Source organism: Herpailurus yagouaroundi, unplaced genomic scaffold (genome assembly GCF_014898765.1).
Source record: "Herpailurus yagouaroundi ecotype Mexico unplaced genomic scaffold, PumYag 141, whole genome shotgun sequence".
Classification (NCBI taxonomy): Eukaryota; Metazoa; Chordata; class Mammalia; order Carnivora; family Felidae; genus Herpailurus; species Herpailurus yagouaroundi.
Genome location: NW_024412396.1, coordinates 51,203,212 through 51,217,528, shown reverse-complemented (window position 1 = coordinate 51,217,528; position 14,317 = coordinate 51,203,212). Strand labels below are relative to the sequence as shown.

Below are 14,317 nucleotides of genomic sequence, written 5' to 3'. Positions count from 1 at the left end.
CCATGGACCTGGCCTCAGTGAGCGTTCCGTGGTCCTGGCCTCAGTGACCGTTCTGTGGTCCTGGCCTCAGTGAGCGTGCCGTGGTCCTGGCCTAGTGAGAGTTCCATGGACCTGGCCACAGTGAGTGTTCGTTCCATCAGGTGGGAGAGGCCCCAAAACATGAAAGCAGGTAATCGGAATAAAGAGTAACAGATGCTCTATTGAGCGAAGAAAACAAGACACGGACGATGGCGCAGGGAAAACGCCACCCCCTGCACCTCTGCCTGGTCTCTGGAAGGAGACCCAGGACACACTTAAGTGGTTGTCTTCTGGAAAGGAAACTAGGTGGGGGCTGAAGCCTCCTGAGGAAGACTTACTTTCATTATATTCTCTTTTTCGCTTTTTGAATGTTGTACTGGGCACACCTAACCAAGCAAAACGAACAAACAAACAAAAACCAAACCAAGATGAAAAGCCGTGCCGGGATAAGTGCCATAGCAGGGTGTGACCCGTATTGTGCTGGTTCCAGAGGCGGGGACTCTAACATCGAGGACTCTTCTCCCCTCAGGATCCGAGGGTTCTCATCTGCCAGGGCTCTGTGTGTGTGCGTGTGCGTGTGTGTGTGTGTGTGTGTGTCTGTCTGTCTGTCTCCATACCTGTGCATTTGGGAATGTGTGAATGGACTGGATTGAATTCCCGTCCACTTGGAACCACAGAATATGACCTTATTTGGAAATAGGGTCTCTGTAGATAGAACTAGTTAAAGTGAAGTCGTACTAGATTAGGGTGGGCCATAAGGCCACCGCCTGGTGTCCCCATACGAAGTCTTCATGGAGACACAGACAAGACAGCCACGAGAACACAGGCCAAGACAGAGACATGAAACCACACAAGTCAAGGTGCAGGGGTGCCGGCCACTCCCACAAGCCAGAAGCGGCCAGGGAGTCTTCCCCCCGAGAGCCTGCAGGAGGGCACAGCCCCTGCCAGCACACTGGATGTCACCCTTCCGGCCTCCAGAACTCTGAGAAAATGAACGTCTGTGGTTTGTGGCCGCAGGGTCTGGGGTAATTTGCTACAGCTGCCCTCGGAATGGATCCAGTGGACCTACGCATTTATGTTTGTGTATTTTGAGGTGTATCGGCGTATTGTGTGTGTGCATCTGTGTAGGGGGAGTGGCATTTGGGTGTGCTTGGGAATGTGTTTATGACTATTTGGGTTTTGTGTGCTTGTGTGTGCTTTGGGGAGCATGCATGTTTATGTATTTGTACGTGGGCATGCTGAGTTGTGTATGTGTGTGTGCATGTGTGTTGGGGGGGGTGGAGAACTCATGGATGTAGCCAATGCTCTCTAGGGTCCTTCTTAGCCCTAATATTCCAGAAGTCTGCCCTGAATTTTGCTACAGGGGCTGGCCTCGAAGGGCTGCTGGTCAATGGCAGTGGGGAGGGCCTAGCACCAAGACCCGGTTGGACCCATTCTGGTCTAGTACCGCTTGGGAAAGGAGAGGTCTGTGGGGAGTGTTCTCCCCCGCACCTGCCCTGTCAGCAAAAGGGTCTCAAGCTCAGGAGTGTGGGATCAGCAGGAGCTATGTCCTGGGGACCTAGCCGACAGCTTTCTTGGAAACCTTCAGCAGAGCAGAGACCCCCGAGACTCTACCTCCTATGGACCTGAGTTACTCTGAAACATGAGAGTGGTTCTCACACTCTGGTGCCTCAGCATCACCTGGAGGGCTTGTTTCCCGCAGATGCTGCCTCCCTGCCTGAGTTTCTGATGTGGCAGGTCTGGGGTGGAGTCTAGAAGTTCCCGGGTTCCTGGGTGATGCTGACATTGCTGAATGGGGCTTCGAGGATCACTGCACTGGGTCATGGGACACGGGGCGGGGTGGTCTTCAGCCTCCTCACCCTACCCCCAGGCCTTGGTGTGGGCATCCTGGTCTTTCAGGACAGGCCCTGGAAAAGTCAGGCCTGGAAGGCACAATCCTATTCTCTCAGTCTGTCTCTCCCGGCTGTCTGTCACTCATGAAACCATTCATTCAGCAAAATAATGGGCCAGACTGTTCCTTGCATTCAAGGTGCTTATAGTCAAAGCACAAGATTCTAGTGGGTACAAAGACCCCAAAGAAACTGTGACAGGTCTGCATAAGTGCACTCCAGAGGCCTGGTGAAGGGGTGCCAGGAGCACAGAGGAGGAGCCCTGGACAATCCAGAAAGGCTGCCTGGAGGTGGTGCTGGCCAAGGCGGCTCTTCAAAGTCGGACAGCAGTAGTCACATTCATTGAGGGCTTACTGCCAGATGTTGTGCTCAGAGTCTGTAAGTGTGGGCTCTTTTAATCCTCACAACTCCAAGGTGGGAACTACTGTCACTAAAGAGAGATTTGAGTCCAGCAGCCACATTCCTAACCTTGGGTGCACATGGGGCTTCTGCCCCGGAGTTGGAGCTGGGGTTACAGCCACGGGAATGCCTTCCCGAGGGCACACGACATTCCTGAAGGAGACCCACAAAAGTGGAGAGGAAGGTGGGCTCAGATTACGTTAGGACTGTCCCCTGAGGGAGTTCAGGTCCCCATATAGAAACGCACCACCCGTTGGGGTGGCAGAGATGGGAAGGACACCCAGCTCTGTTCCCATCTGTCTAAATAGGGCAGGAGCCAGGCTGGCTGCTGGCAGGGGTGGTGGTAGGGGGGGCGGGGGGAGGCGGTGGTGGCAGGGGGAGGGGGTTGGAGAGAGGTAGAGGGAGAGCCCAGAGCTCAGCTGCTCCAGCCATGGTGGGGAGCCAGATGGCAGAGGCTGCGGGGCTGGCTCACGTGGCTTCACGGGACCTGTGGGACAGAGAGGGCCCAGGGCACAAGTGGCCTGAGGATGACGGTTCTGCTGTAGTGGGGGCTCTCTGGTTACAGATTTGACCATGATGAGGGCCAGCCCTGGAGAGTGGCTGAGGAGTGACGGGCTGGAGCAGCCTCCGTGACATAGGGTGGTCCCCGTACTCCGGTCCCCAAGCAATCTCCGAGAGGGGTCCTGGCCTCCTCAACTAGAGCATAAACTCCCAGGCCACGGGCCAGCCTCATCGTGACCTGGCTCCTGCCTCTTGGACAGGGGAGTCAAGCAAGTCACTCTGATCCTCACTGAATGAAGACTCAAAAGAGCTCCTTGAATTCAGAGGATAGAACCAGAGGAAATGAGCCCCAGCTGCGGTAAGACGTATTCTAGTTAGACACCAGGAAACACTGGTCTGGGATGCTGAAGGAGGTAGTAGCTATTTCTGGGGAAGAAAAAACCCACCCTGTCTCTTGACAACCTGCCTCAACTGGAAGAAACATGGTGGGGAACCTCTGTCCCGTTTCTTCACTAGCACCTCCATCCTGTCTCACCTACATTTCGGTTTCCTCTCTCCTTTCCTGCTCGTCTCCCTCTTCTGCCTTCTTTGTGTGAGTGGGACAACCCCCGACCCCCACGACCACTTGTCCCAGTATTTCTGGGGACCTTTGAGCTTGGCCATACTCAATTCAGCCAATGTTTGCTGAGCCCTACACCTGCCTCATGGAAAGATCACATAGTTAAACCAATGCCTATACCAAAGGCAGAGAGTAACGGCCATGAGAAAGGTAAAGCCAAGGTAATGGGGCTCAGAGACCACAGCTCCCCAGGGTCAGGGAAGTCTTCAGACAGGCGGCAGGCTAACAGAAACCATTGAGACAGGGGCATTTGGGGCAGAGAGAACAGATGAGTGATGGAGAGAAACAGAGAGTGGAATATTCCAGAAACGGCAGGTAGACTAGGCTGCAGAGGTGGGGTGAGCAGGGTCTGGTGAGATAAAAGGAAGGTCGTGAATTTCAGAATGAATGATTTGTACTTAATTGCGTAGGCAATAGGAAACTATTGAAGGTTTCAGAGGAAGGGCATGACATTATCTGGGCTGGGACTAGAAGGGTTTCTAGATTTAGCTCCTATCCTGGGATCTCGTGAAGGGCACTCGGCCCCGATTCTGAGCTCACGGACTTCTCAGAGGTTCCCGAGGGGAGCAGACAATCGGCATCTCCAATGTCACCTTTTTGGTGAGGCCTGTCCTGATGACCGTATTTAATAATCAAACTCCCCAGGCCCTCCCATCCCCTCTCCTCCCCTGTTTTTCCACTGGATTTATCTCCTACCACCCTTTGCCCATAGTTTATGCTGTTTATTGTCTGTCCCCGCCCTCATTAGAATGAAGGCCCCATGAGGGCAGGGTCTATGTCTATCTGTCTTGCTGCTGAATATTCCAGTGTTTAGCATACCGCTTGGAATCCCAACAAATTCATTCACTTGTTGAATGAATAAAGCCAAACACGCCTCCGTGCAGGAACCAGCATGGTCTACTGTGTTCCCTCTCTGTCACTTCACTCCTGGCTTCCGGAGCATGGCAGCACCGGTGTGGAAAATCTCTGCGAAAGCCAGACAGAGCTCTGCTGCTTCTCCACCGAGCCTCGCGCCCTTGCCAGGATTCGGAGATTTGGACTGTTCTCTCTCCCCTCCCTTGCCAAAGATACCACCGCTTTAGTGGAGGCCAAGCGAGGAGATTTTCAACTAAGGAAAGTGAGAGGCTTGCAGGACGGAGGCAGCTGCACCTGGCAGCTTGGAAGAACACCTCTGACGGACGGAGCAAGATGACCACAAGTTACAGGGTGCCCCGCCCCATGTAGGCACTGTACAGGTGCCCCCTGGGCACTTTGATCCATTTTGGCCTCCCATCAATCCAATGGAACGGGTACTGTTCTCCCGTTTTATAGATGGAAAAATAGAGGCTCAGAGAAGCTAACTGACATGGCCAAGGTCTCCCCACCCAGTGAGGAGCCCGGTTTTGGACATGAGTCTGTCCTACTTCAACCCGGTGCCCGCTCCTCTGTGGCACGAGCCTCTCTTCTGCCAGGGAAGCAGTGAGGTGCAGGATGCGGGGCTTGCCAGGTTTCCTGACCAAGGTGCCATGTCGCGGGTGGTTTCTGCTGGCCTTGGGCTTCCCACCTGAGCTATGGGAGCTGAGGTTCTGGCCACTTCCCAGGGATGGATGAGGACAAAGACGTCGCGTCTGCCACCTGGCTGGAACTCATCCGAGTGTGAGTTGTAACTGCGGTCACTGCCTGCTCTGGCCTGTGGCCGGGCATCCCCTCCTCACTCTGACATGTCCCAGGAGGGCTGGAGCCCGAATGGCGCCCCCTGCACGTGAGGCCCCGCAGCTCCGGGGGAAACCAAATCTGCCCCCTGGGCGGATGCAGCAACAGGCAACCAGGGCTGCTCCTGCCGGGGCACGACGGGGGAGGCAGAAGAGCCTGGATCAAGCCCCCAGCTGTGCGGCTGCCAGGGGCTGTGCTTCCATTCCTTAGGGACTCAGTTCACCCACCTTGAGGGTGGAAACCCTCTCTCTCAGCAAACACTACTGATTCCTTATTATGTGCAAGGAAAACATTAAAGCTTCTGCTTTTGAGGCCCTTAAAGGACAGGTTAGACACAGTCACTGAATAGGCAATGGGGAGCCATGGATGGTTTTGGAGCAGGGCAGAGAGATAACTGCTTTGCTTTAGGGAGGTTAATCAGGAAGCAGAATGCGGCTTTTGTAATGACCAGGGCTAACACGGGTCAGCACTCACTGAGTGCTGGAGGTTGTTCCAAGCACTTTACAGATATTAACTTTAATCTCTACATCACCCTAGGGGACTGCTGGTATCCCCATTACACAGATGAAAAGACTGGCATACACAGAGATCACAAAGCTAGTGGGTGGTGGCATTGGGACCTGCACTCTCCTTGCTCCCAAGCCTGTGCTCTCCACCACAATTCGATGCTGCCTCTCGGGGCAACCTAGACCAGGCAGACCAGGGTCTGGTGTGGGCTGGGGGGTGCGCATGGCCAGAAAGATGGACGTGAACTACTCGCCTGTGGCTAAGACTCCTTGGCCTGGAGAGCTCTCACAGGCCGGGCCAGGAAATTATAAGGGAGATGTGAACATCAAGCACTTTGATCTGCACAGAAAAGAACTCTACCTATGATCGCTTTTATTGATAATGGCAACAATCACAGTGTTCTTGGCCAATAGCTTACACAGCGGTTAACTTCTTTGGTAGAAAAGAGATTTTACAGACTCTCAGATAGAGAGATCTTATTACTGTGAGAGCCTGTCTTGACTACCCAATCCCTTCTTGATTTGATTGATTGATTGATTGATTGATGTTTATTTGTTTTTGAGAGAGAGCTAGAGCACACACAGGGAAGGGGCAGAGAGGGAGACACAGAATCCAAAGCAGGCTCCAGGCTCTGAGCTGTCAGCACAGAGTCTGACATGGGGCTTGAACCCACAAACTGTGAGATCATGACCTGAGTCACCCAGGCACCCCCCTTCTTGATTTTATTAACTTACTTAAACTAGGGAGAAAGCCTCACTGCGATGCTAACTTGGCTTTAATGCCCTCTGCTTGGGATGTCTGATCACTGCCAGCGTCCCTGTCACAAAGGGGGATGAGTTGCTACGAGTCACTGGGTAGGTGGAAGGAGGGGAAAGGACTGGGGGTCCTCCTGGCTGAGGCTGGGCAGGGAGGAAGGGGCTGAACCACGAAGGGCTGCCTGAGACCCAGGGGCTTTCGGTGCTGTTTTGACGAGACTACAGCTGGTTCCTTAGACATGTTCATCTACAACATTGTCAACAACACTATTGATACTATGCTTGAGAGGTTAAAAGAGACTGAGGTTGGGTTATATCACTAAGATCCCTTCCAGTTCTAAGAGTCTATGGAGATACCATCTGTCCCAATCCCTGTGTCTGGCTGCGTTCTAGGCCTGTCCCAAACCAGGCTCAGCTGGGCAGGAGCCAGTCGAGACCCAGCTAAGGGTCCAGAGTGGGTGTTTCTTCAAGCAGGGGACATCCTACCGGAGCCAGAGTAGCCTTTGGCCCCCTTCCCAGGCTTTGGGAGTCGAGGTCACCTGGGGCAGTGTCCTTTGGAGAGAGGACTGGGCTTTCCTGTACCTCTTTCAGGTTGTGGGTTTAGGAGGGTTTAGGGAGAACCTTCACCCAAGCACTGACTGGAAAGCCACAGGCCATGGGCAGTGGGGTGGTCACATTTCCTGAGCCTGAGAGAGAGTTGGCACGAGGGTCTTAGCACTGCTGGGTGGGATGGCTGCAAGAGCACCTACCTGGACCAGCAGGTGAGGTTTGTGGCTCAGGCAGATGGGTGGGTCACTGGCCCTCCCTCCTCTTGATCGGTCCTCAGGTGCTTCTGAGCGGCCCAGCCTTGTCCCTGCTCAGTTCCTGACAACGAAGGTGGTTCCTCCAAGGCTCTGTGGCACAGGGACAACAAAGCACTCTCAGGTCTCCCCAGCCTCCCCAAGCCAAGCACCCTCACCCAACATGCTCGTCAGCATCTTCTCATGAGGCCTGCCTCAGGGGAGTTCTCCTGGAGCGAGGGGCACCCCAGATGAAGCCATGACCCCCCAGTCTGCCCTATCTCCACATCCAGCTGCCCATCCCTGAGGTGGGTGAGCCAGGAGCCACCCTTCATCCCAGGTGAGCATGAGCCTGGGGATGCACTGTTCTAGGAGTCCAAGCACCGAGGTCCCCTCTGCCACTTCCCTCCTGGTGACTTGGAGCACCCCCACTTTCCCACACGGGGGCCTTCAGCCTAGATACCCAGACAGTGCCAGCAGCGCTGAGCTGGGGAGCTCAGGGGGGCCCATAAGCAGCAGGGGATTTCAAGTAGCATCGTAGGAGTCCCAGCTCTGCCCCCAGCCAGGGGCCCTGGGCAGCTGCTGAAACCTCACTAGGCCTCATTTCCTTTGGCGGTATCTCTTCAGCCCTTCCAGATTTAAAATTACAGATGTAACAAGAGGGAACCTACCGAGAAACAAATTTAAAGAGATAGTTCAGGGTGAGGCATTTAAATGGTATTCTCCCTTTCTAATTGCTTTCTTTTTCTTTTTAAATTCTGAAAATAACACGGTTGTAGGGGGAAAAAAAATCAAATGCACCGTGAAACCTCCCCCTGCGACCCCAAACCCCTGCTCCACTTCCAAACAGAGCCACACTTCCTGCTGTGCATTTCTGCAAAGATGTTCCCATAAATAATGACAAATACATATGTATGCCTGCCTCTTTATTTTAAACTCAGCCAGGAACATATTTCCAGTACTCTGCTTTGTTAACATACACCACACGTCCCCACATACCAGCACAGACAGAGCCTTCATTTTTGTGGCAGCTCATGCCTTCCACTGAAAAATGCACTTATAATTTATGTGAATCCACCCTCGTCGATGGAGGCTTAGGTTGTTTCTACCTTTCTGCCACGCAAAGCTGCAAAAAACGTCTTTGGTTATAATCGTCGTGCACGTGTGTGAGGTTAGCTGGAGGATAAATCCCCAGGGGTAAGGAGCCGAAGGTTAGGTGGGCCTGAAATTCTGAGAGGTGTTTCCAAATTGTCTTCCAAAGAGGATGAGCCAGTTTGAACTGCCCAGCCACGCACGAGAGTGCCTGTTGCCTCCAACCTCGACAACACTGTGCGTTACCAAGTTTTTAAAGTTTGCCAGTGTGAGTGTTGAAAAATGGTTATCGTTTCGGTGTGTAATTCTTTAATTATCAGAAAGGGCAGACATTATCTTCATGTTTATTGATTAACCGGCCTTTGCATTTTTCTGTGAACTGCCTATGTCCTTTCCAATTTATCTTACTGATTTTTAAAAGGTTTTTCTAAACTAAGGCAATGAATTAACTTTTTGTCATGTGCATTGCAAACTGTCATATTCTTTTTTACTTTATTTATGCCATCTTTTGCATAAAATTTCAGATTTTTCTGTAGTGAAAAGTATTTCTTACTAGAGCATCCTAAGAATCATTTGCCCCTGTTTACCACTAGTACTGTTAGGGTTTTCTTTCTTTCTTTTTAATCTTTCCTTCTTTCTAATCTTTTTTTTTTTTCTAGAATATATTTTGGTGTAAGGAGTATAGTATGGCCCAGCTTTCTTTCTTCCCCCCAAGGGGCTAGATAGTTGTCCCAAAGTCACGTATGAATAATCTCTTCCCTCCCTCCACCCAGTCACCCTCTTTCTCAATTTAAAATCTCAATTTAACTATGTAGTAGGATGGATACAAAGAGCATGACCTCTGAGTCAAGTGCTGGTTCAAATTCTAGCTTCACTGGATCTAAGAGAAGTTACCTAACCTTCCCGTGCCTTGGTTTCCTCATCTGAAAATGGTAATAACAATAGCACCGTCTATTGTGAAGATTAAGTGAGTTATTTCAGGTAACAGGTGCAGAAAAATGCGAGTATGCACTGTCTATAAGAGACTCACCTCAGCTAGCTGTAAGGACACACATGGGCCACAAGCAAAAGGATGGGGGATGACCCTGTATGCAAATGGTAACTGAAAAAGAGGAGGGGTGGCCATACTTCCATCAGACAAAGTAGACTAAGAGTCCAACACTGCAGCAAGACACAAAGAAGGATATTACATATTGATGTAAGGGTCCATTCTCCAGGAAGTTATAATAATTATAAATATATATGCATCTAACAGCAGAGCACCCAAATAGGTGAAGCAGACAGACAGAATGGAAGGGAGAAAGAGTAACTCAGTAACAGTAGGAGATTTTAATAAACCACTTTCAATAATGGGCAGAGCAACCAGACAGAGGATGAATAAGGAAACAGAGGACTTGAATATACCCAACACTACAGACCAACTGGTCCCAGCACACAGGTGCAGGACACCCCACCCAACGGCTGCAGAACACACACTCTTCTTGAGTGCACAGACTGTGTCCCAGGACTGGTCACGTGCTAGGCTACAGGTGAAGGGCGTCCTACTGTGCCTGGCACATGGGAACCACTTCGTGTCAGCGATTACTGTCATCCCTGCTGTCTATCAGACGTGCGTGGGTCTTTGTCTGGATAAACTTCTGCTCCATTGATCTGGGAGCCATGCCACCACTTGACAAATATTTATTACCATTGCCAGGCCCTATTCTAAGTGCCGGGGCACCAGGAGTGAACGGCAGTAGTAAGAATCTGCTCTTGCCACCTCTGCTTAGACTGACTTCTAATTATGTTTAGCACTTTTACTGATATTATAAATGCTTTCTTCCATTATATAAGACGCTAAAGTTTATATGTAATAGAGCTATACATTGTTGTCTTTAATATTTATTAGCCGTCATCTTACTATATTCTTTTATTATTTCTCCTAGTTTTTCAGTGGATGATCTTGTTCTTTTTTCCTTCAGGTGGTCAATCTCATCATCTACAGCTTTAATTGATAAATTGGCCTCCTTTTATAACTTTTATTTTCAAAATTTGTATGGGATTGTTTAATACTTCTAGAGAAGTATTAAAGAATGCTCAAGGTAATAGTGGTCCTTTTCCCCTTGTATGTGTTTATATCTGTACACACACACACACACACACACATACACATGCATAAAATTATGTTAAGGAATATCCATCTACTCCTATTAAATAAGACTTAAAATTGAGACCTGGAGTAGCCCAAGCAATCTTGAAAAAGAAAAACAAAACTGAAGTTATCACAGTTGCACATTTCAAGTTATATTATAAAGCTAAAGTAATCAAAACAGTATGGGACTGGCACAAAAATAAACACATCCATCAATGGAATAGAACAGAAACCCCTAAAATAAACCCAAAATTATAAGGCCACTTAGACTTTGGCAAAGGAAAAGCGAATATCCAATGGTAAATGGTAGTCTCTTCAACAAATGGTGTTGGAAAAACTGGACAGCCACATGCAAAAGATTGAAACTGGACCACTTTCTTGCACCATACACAAAAATAAATTCAAAATGGATTAGAGACCTGAACCATAAAAATCCTTGAAGAGAGCACAGGCAGTAATTTCTCTGATATCAGCCGTAGCAACATTTTTCAAGATACATCTTGTGAGGCAAGGGAAATAAAAGCAAAAATAAACTGCTGGGACTACATCAAAGATAAAAAGGTTTTGCACAGTAAAGGAAACAACCAACAAAACTAATAGGCAACCTACTGAAGATATTTGCAAATGACATATCCACTAAAGGGTTAGTATCCAAAATATACGAAGAACTCAATACCCCAAAAACAAGTAATCAAATTAAAAAAATAGGTTAGAAGTCATGAACAGACATTTCTCCAAAGAAGACATACAGATGGCCAACAGACACATGAAAAGATGCTCAACATCACTCATCATCAGGGAAATGCAAATCAAAACTACAATAAGCTATTACCTCACACCTGTCAGAATGGCTAAAATCAACAATAGAGTGTTGGTGAGGATGTGGAGAAAAAGGAACCCTCTTCCATTGTTGGTGGGAATGCAATCTAGTGCAGCTACTCTGGAAAACAGTATGGAGGCTCCTCAAAAAATTAAAAATAGAACTGCCCTATTATCCAGTAATTGCATTACTTGGTATTTACCAAAACAAACAAACAAAAAACCCAAAAACACTAATTCAAAGGGATACATGTACCCCTATGTTTATTGCAGCGTTATTTGCAATAGCCAAACTATGCAAGCAGTCCAAGTGTCATCCATAGATAAATGGATAAAGAAGATGTGGTATATTTATATGTATACATATATCTGTGTTATATATATACCATTGCAATACATACCATTATATACAGTGTGTGTGTGTATATATGTATTCCATTATATATATTACATTGTGTATTTGTGTGTGTATATATACATATATATAATAATATATACATATAATAGTATATATATAATACTATGTGTGTGTATACACACACACACACACAATGGAATATTATTCAGCCATAAAAAGCATGAAATCTTGCCATTTGCAACGATGTGGATGGAGAGTATTATGCTAAGCTAAATAAATCAGTCAGCAAAAGACAAAATACTGTATGATCTCACTCATATGTAGAATTTAAGAAACAAAACAAATGAGCAAAAGGAAAAGGGAGACAAACCAAGAAACAGACTTTTAACTATAGAGAACAAACTGATGGTTATCAAAGGGGAGGTAGGTGGGGGGTGGGTGAAATAGAGAATGCAGATTAAAGAGCACACTTATATGATGAAATAAACTAAAATGAAAAAAAATAACATGATAAAAACACTTAAAAAGAAGAGTTACTATCAGGGACATATTTTGAATTTGTCATAAAATGCCTTTAAGGCCTTTTTAGCATTTATGGAGCTGTTTATGTGATTTTTCACCTCTTTTGACTTATTGCTTTGTTTAAGATATTTGTTTGTGGTGTATTTTTCTTGAATATAACACTGTATGATCCTATTTGTTAATATTAATTTATGAATTTTGCACCAATATTCATAAATTCATTTTTTTCCCAGTAATTTTTATCTTTTTCTGTGTTCTTTGTCAGTGTCACGCTGGCTTCATAGAATAACTTGGAACCTCTTCTTTTCTATGGTCTGGTATGGTTGGTCACCCTTAAATAATGTAGAATCATCCCTTTCTTGAAGGTTTGATAAACCTCAGGTTTTTGGGGGTGGGATTTTATGAAAACTCAGTTTTCTTCATGATTATTGGTCTGTTGAGGCTTTCTAGTTAGTTCTTCTGCTGGGGTCAAACTGGTGATTTATATTTTCTCAGAAAACTATCAGTTTCAGCTTGTTTTCAACTGAATTTACATGTAGTCTAGGACAGTATCCCCCAAGAATTCTTTCTCTGTTCCCTGGCTTAGTGGGTATTTCCCCATTTTAATGTTCAATTTTATAGATTTGGATCATTCCTCCCCAACCCCCATTAGATTACTTAGACTTTAAAAAAAAATCACCAAATTGACACATGCTGTTCAAGCAGTAGCCTACTGACTATGCACACAGCCCAGAAATAGAGGAGCTGGAATCAGGAACGAGAATGAGGAAGGGAGGGGCAGCTTGACAAACACAAGTTATTCAACAAACATTTAAAACGTGCAGAGTGATTCCTATCAAAATAACATCAGTGGTCTACACAGAGCTAGAACAAACAATCCTAAAATTTGTATGGAACCAGAAAAGACCCCGAATAGCCAAAGCAATCTTGAAAAAGAAAACCAAAGCTGGAGGCATCACAATCCCGGACTTCAAGCTGTATTACAAAGCTGTAATCATCAAGACAGTATGGTACTGACACAAGAACAGACACTCAGATCAATGGAATAGAATAGAGAACCCAGAAATGGACCCACAAAATGTATGGCCAACTAATCTTTGACAAAACAGGAAAGAATATCCAATGGAATAAAGACAGTCTCTTCAGCAAATGGTGCTGGGAAAACTGGACAGCGACATGCAGAAAAATGGACCTGGACCATTTTCTTATACCATACACAAAAAGAAACTCAAAATGGATGAAAGACCTAAACGTAAGACAGGAAATGATCAAAATCCTCCAGGAGAAAGCAGGCAAAAACCTCTTTGACCTTGGCCACAGCAAAATCTTACTCAACACATGTCCAGAGGCAAGAGAAACAAAAGCAAAAATGAACTACAGGGACCTCATCAAGATAAAAATCTTCCGCACAGCAAAGGAAACAATCAGCAAAACTAAAAGGCAACCAGGGAATGGGAGAAGATATTTGCAAATGACATATCAGATAAAGGGTTAGTATCAAAAATCTATAGAGAACTTATCAAACTCAACACCCAAAAAACAATCTGGTGAAGAAATGGGCAAAAGACATGAATAGACACTTCTCCAAAGAAGACATCCAGATGGCCAACTGACACTTGAAAAAATGTTCCACATCACTCATCATCAGGGAAACACAAATCAAAACCACAATGAGATACCACCTCACGCCTGTCAGAATGGCTAACATTAACAACTCAGACAACAACAGATGTTAGCGAGGATGCAGAGAAAGAGGAACCCTTTTGCACTGCTGGTGGGAATGCAAGCTGGTGTAGCCACTCTGGAAAACAATATGGAAGTTCCTCAAAAAATTAAACATAGCACTACCCTATGCCCAGCAATTGTACTACGAGGTATTTATCCAAGGCGTGCTGTTTTGAAGGGGCACATGCACCCCAATGTTTATAGCAGTACTATTGACAATAGCCAAAGTATGGAAAGAGCCCAAATGTCCATCGACAGATGAATGGATAAAGAAGAGGGGCGCCTGGGTGGCGCAGTCGGTTGGGCGTCCAACTTCAGCCAGGTCACGATCTCGCGGTCCGTGAGTTCGAGCCTCGCGTCAGGCTCTGGGCTGATGGCTCAGAGCCTGGAGCCTGTTTCCGATTCTGTGTCTCCTTCTCTCTCTGCCCCTCCCCCGTTCATGCTCTGTCTCTGTCTGTCCCAAAAATAAATAAATGTTGAAAAAAAAAATTAAAAAAAAAAAAAAGATGTG

At 47.1% G+C, this 14,317-nt stretch overlaps 1 protein-coding gene across 9 annotated transcripts in view; it reads right to left on the bottom strand.

The window, feature by feature from the left end:
- TMEM63C (transmembrane protein 63C) overlaps nt 1-14,317 on the bottom strand; it is a 127,564-nt gene that overhangs the window by 46,330 nt on the left and 66,917 nt on the right. For 8 of the 9 annotated variants that reach the window (XR_005791072.1, XR_005791071.1, XM_040477819.1 and 5 more), the window contains exon 2: nt 7,130-7,273. The gene's annotated coding sequence lies outside the window, so the exon portion shown is untranslated. Of the gene's footprint in view, nt 1-7,129; nt 7,274-7,753; nt 7,820-14,317 lie in introns of those variants that run through there. The other variant, XM_040477821.1, reaches the window with a different exon arrangement.